Below are 5602 nucleotides of genomic sequence, written 5' to 3'. Positions count from 1 at the left end.
TTGTTACGTTAGAACACTAATGTCTGTCAGTTACTGAATCACCCAGGAATGCTTCCCACTATAGGAAAATCTAGCTTAGAGGTGCTTTTAAAATGGAGGTTTATTTCTCTCACATAGAACTCTAGAGGTAAGCTCAATATCAATTTCATGGGCCCAGGCTCTTTTTTCCTTCATCTTTAAAATATCGGATTTTTGTCCACAAGCTTTTAAACCTGTTAGCAAGATGACCTCCATGCATCTCATTTGACTTCTAGGCAGAAAAGACGAGGAAGGAATAAAAGTCTATCCCTCCCAAGGCTTTACTGAGAAAGGCTTCCCTTTCTGAGTAAAAATGGAAATGATCTACTATAGAACCCATGAACAGTATGGAAAGACAAAAAGCAACCTAGATGTCCATCAGCAGATGAATGGATAAGAAAGCTATGGTACATATACACAATGGAGTATTACTCAGCCATTAAAAAGAATACATTTGAATCAGTTCTAATGAGGTGGATGAAACTGGAGCCTATTATACAGAGTGAAGTAAGCCAGAAGGAAAAACACCAATACACTATACTAACGCATATATATGGAATTGAGAAAGATGGTAACAATAACCCTGTGTATGAGACAGCAAAAGAGACACTGATGTATAGAACAGTCTTTTGGACTCTGTGGGAGAGGGAGAGGGTGGGAAGATTTGGGAGAATGGCATTGAAACATGTAAAATATCATGTATGAAACGAGATGCCAGTCCAGGTTTGATGCACGATACTGGATGCTTGGGGCTAGTGCACTGGGACGACCCAGAGGGATGGTATGGGGAGGGAGGAGGGAGGAGGGTTCAGGATAGGGAACACATGTATACCTGTGGCAGATTCATTTTGATATTTGGCAAAATGAATACAATTATATAAAGTTTAAAAATAAAATAAAATTAAAAAAAAAAGATATGACACTGAAAAATGAACTCCCCAGGTTGGTAGGTACCCATATGCAACTGGAGAAGAGTGCAGAAATAGGTCCAGAAGGAATGAAGAGCCTAAGCCAAGTGGAAACAATGCCAAGTTGTGGATGTGTCTGGTGGTGAAAGTAAAGTCCAATGCTGTAAAGAACAATACAGCAAAGGAACCTGGAATGTTAGGTCCATGAATCAAGGTAAATTAGAAGTGGTGAAACAGGAGATGACAAGAGAGAACATTGATATTTTAGGAATCAGTGAACTAATAAAACAGACTGGAATTGGCAAATTTAATTCAGATGACTATTATATCTACTATAGTGGGCAACAATCCCTTAGAAGGAATGGAGTAGCCCTCACAGTCAACAAAAGAGTTCAAAATGCAGTGCGTGGGTGCAATCTCAAAAACAACAGAATGATCTCTGCTCATTTCCAAAGCAAACCATTCAATATCACAGTAATCGAAGTGTATGACCCAATCACTAATGCCAAAGAAGCTGAAATTGAACAGTTCTATGAAGACCTACAAGACCTTCTAGAACTAACACCAAAAAAAGATGTCCCTTTCATCATAGAGGATTGAAATGCAAAACTAGAAAGTCAAGAGATATCTGGAGTAACAGGCAAGTTTGGCCTTAGAGTAGAAAATGAAGCAGGGCAAAGGCTAACAGAGTTTTGCCAAGAGAATGCACTGGTCATAGGAAACACCCTCTTCCAACAACACGAGAGATGACTCTACACATGGACATCACCAGATGGTCAATACCAAAATCAGACTGATTATATTCTTTGCAGCTGAAGATGGAGAAGCTCTATACAGTCAGCAAAATCAACACCAGGGACTGACTGTAACTCAGAACATGAACTCCTTATTGACAAATTCAGATTTAAATTGAAGAAAGTAGGGAAAACCACTGGACATTCAGGTATGACCTTAATCAAATATCTTATGATTATACAGTAGAAGTGACAAATAAAGGGATTAGATCTGATAGAGAGAGTGCCTGAAGAACTATGGATGGAGGTTTGTAATATTGTACAGGAGGCAGTGATCAAAACAATCCCCAAGAATAAGAAATGCAAAAAGGCAAAATGGTTGTCTGAGGAGGCCTTACAAATAGCCGAGAAAAAAAGAGAAGCAAAAGACAATGGAGAAAAGGGAAGATACATCCATATGAATGCAGAGTTCCAAATAAAAGCAAGGAGAGATAAGAAAGCCTTCCTCAGTGATCAATGCAAAGATATAAAGGAAAACAATAGAATGGGAAAGACTAGAGATCTCTTCATGAAAGTTAGAGGTGCCAAGGGAACATTTCATGCAAAGATGGGCACAATAAAGTACAGAAATGGTATGGACCTAACAGAAGCAGAAGATATTAAGAAGAGGAAGCAACAATACACAGAAGAACTATACAAAAAAAGATCATAATGACTCAGATAACCATGATGGTGTGATCACTCACCTACAGCCAGACATCTTGGAGTGAGAAGTCAAGTGGACCTTAGGAAGCATTACTATAAACAAAGCCAGTGGAGGTGATGGAATTCCAGCAGAGCTATTTTAAAACCTAAAAGATGGTGCTGTTAAAGTACTGCACTCAATACGCTAGAAAATTTGAAAAACTCAGCAGTGGCCATAGATTGGAAAGGTCAGTTTTCATTCCAATCCCAGAGAAAGGCAACGCCAAAGAATGTTCATACTATCACACGATTGCATTCATTTCACATGCTAGCAAAGTAATGCTCAAAATTCTCCAAGCTAGGCTTTAATAGCACGTGAACCGAGAAATTCCAGATGTTCAAGCTGGATTTAGAAAAGGCAGAAGAACCCCATTTCCAACATCTGTTGGATCATAGAAAAAGCAAGAGAATTCTAGGAAAAAACATCTACTTCTGCCTAATTGACTATGCCAAAGCCTTTGACTGTGTAGATCACAACAAACTGCTGAAAATTCTGAAGAGATGGGAATACCAGAGCACCTTACCTGCCTCCTGAGAAACCTATATGCAGGTTGGGAAGCAACAGTTAGAACTGGACATGGAACAACAGACTGGTTCCAAATTGGGAAAGGAGTACGTCAAGGCTGTATATTGTCACCCTGCTTATTTAACTTCTATGCAGAGTACATCATGAAAAATGCAGGGCTGAAAGAAGCACAAGCTGGAATCAAGATTGCTGGGAGAAATATCAATAACCACAGATATGCAGAAGACACCACCCTTATGGCAGAAAGTGAAGAGGAACTAAAGAGCCTCTTGATGAAAGTGAAAGAGGAGAATGAAAAAGTTGGCTTAAAACTCAACACTCAAAAAAACTAAGATCATGGCAGCTGGCCCCATCATTTCATGACAAATAGATGGGGAAACAATAGAAACAGTGATAGACCTTATTTTCTTGGGCTACAAAATCACTGCAGATGGTGACTGCAGCCATGAAACTAAAAGACATTTGCTCCTTGGAAGAAACGCTATAACCAACCTAGACAGCATATTAAAAAGGAGAGACATTACTTTGCCGACAAAGGCCCATCTAGTCAAAGATACATTTTTTCCAGTAGTCATGAATGGACGTGAGAGTTGGACCAAAAAGAAGGCTGAGCACTGAAGAACTGATGCTTTTCAACTGTGGTGCTGGAGAAGACTCTTCAGAGTCTCTTGGACTGCAAGGAGATCAAACCAGTCAATCCTAAAGGAAATCAGTCCTGAATATTCATTGTATTGACTGATGCTGAAGCTACAATACTTTTGCCTCCTAATGTGAAAAACCAACTCATTAGAAAAGACCCTGATGCTGGGAAAGATTGAAGGTAGGAAGAGAAGGTGACAACAGAGGACAAGATGGTTGGATGGCATCACTGACTCAATGGACATGAGTTTGATCGAGCTCTGGGAGATGATGATGAACAGGGAAGCCTGGCATGTTGCAGTTCATGCGATCACAAAGAATTGGACACAACTGAGAGACTAAACAGCAATATAGTTCATTTGCCAAAACTGATTCATGTTTCCTGACCTTCTTTCCCCATACTTATATCAATCTGAGGAAATAGATATCTAAGTGCTTTAGCAAAACTATAATTTATCACCTGGGATAAGAGCCTAACCAATTTGAGATCATAAGTGGAAACAGAGCAGCTACCTGAAAATTATGAGTGCTCTAGGAGGAAAACATCATGGCTGGCAAAGCAATATATCTTGCAAACTTACCTTCCCTGCCTGCTGTACTTGGAATAACTTAAGGGAAGATGAACAAATAGTTCATTATACTATCAATGTAGCTTATATTTTTATTTAGGATTTTCCCCCAATTTGTATCTTACAAGTAGGGCCCCTCACATCCATCTCTAGGGTAATTTATCTTAAGTTATCCATTAAATATGAAAACAAAGTGACATTTGAGAAGGGCAATAGTGTAGCTGGTAGCTAACTGAGGGTGATGGAGGCTCCCAGGTTGAGCTGGAGGAAGAATAGAACATGAAGTTAATAGAGTCAATATAAGTAAATGCTACTGAGGCTTCCTCAGTTCTTCCTGAGAAGGAGTAGGCAGCTATTAAACCCTATCAATATTGATATATAATCTCTATGGGAAGTAGGGGGTAACAGTTGCACTGTGCAAAATACTTGGAACCGTTATTGCTTCAGCAAAGTTATACAAGATTTAAAAAAAAAAAAAAAAAGCAAAATATGGCTATTGATGTAAATTCCCAGTATATCTACAACTAGACCAATAGCACTTTGCTGACAGTGAATCTCTTTCAAACTCTTAATAGCCACCTGCTATAACTTTATATGTGAAGTCAATGAGTTTCAAGATTTGAATTGTGAGTTTTCAGAAACCCCATATGTAATATTTTTTGTTAAAGTTGTATGCAGAGAGATATAGAGGTTTTTATAATGCTGGTAAGTGCAGTCCTGCTTTTTGATGGAGTTTCAACAATAGAACTAGTTTATTACACCCTCGAGCTACATCCCTATTTGATATGGTACAGTAATGAGATTTTTAATACTTATTAACCTCATGAATTTTGCAAACTGATAAAATTGAAAGAAGGAACATCTATTGCATCACTGAGACTTTATTCAATGACTCTGTGTCTAATATATTAAGAATATTACTATTGCCTCCTTTCTAATGCTTAAAGTATAATTTTGATCTATCTCTCTTGAATTTTTTTTTAAACACAAGTCTTTCTGACCATGAAGTATCATCCTTTGTGTCCAACTTGGATACAAGTCTTAAAGCAAAGCTTGATTTAAGTTCAAGCTAGAAACAAAGCACCCTTTCCCCATTACTAACTCTTATCTTGGTTTGAACATCAAAATGATTCTTTAAAAAGTATTTTAAATAAAATATTAATGTGACCTCCTCCCCAATATCCCAATAATTAAAAAAAAATAAGGAATGCAAAATTTAGATTAAATGATACCAAATATTAAGTACTTATATGCCATGCACAGAGCTAAGTGATTTATTAAACCAATGCTCACATCAATGCTAAGGCAGATATATTTAACTCCTAAGCCTCAATTTCAGTATCTGTAAATAGAGATATGTCATTTGTCAGTATCTATGCCACCTGTGATGGAGAAGGCAATGGCACCCCACTCCAGTACTCTTGCCTGGAAAATCCCATGGACGGAGGAGCCTGGTAGGCTGCA

Source organism: Bison bison, unplaced genomic scaffold, assembly GCF_000754665.1.
Source record: "Bison bison bison isolate TAMUID 2011002044 unplaced genomic scaffold, Bison_UMD1.0 scf7180017864254, whole genome shotgun sequence".
NCBI lineage: Eukaryota > Metazoa > Chordata > Mammalia > Artiodactyla > Bovidae > Bison > Bison bison.
This window is presented reverse-complemented; position numbering follows the sequence as displayed.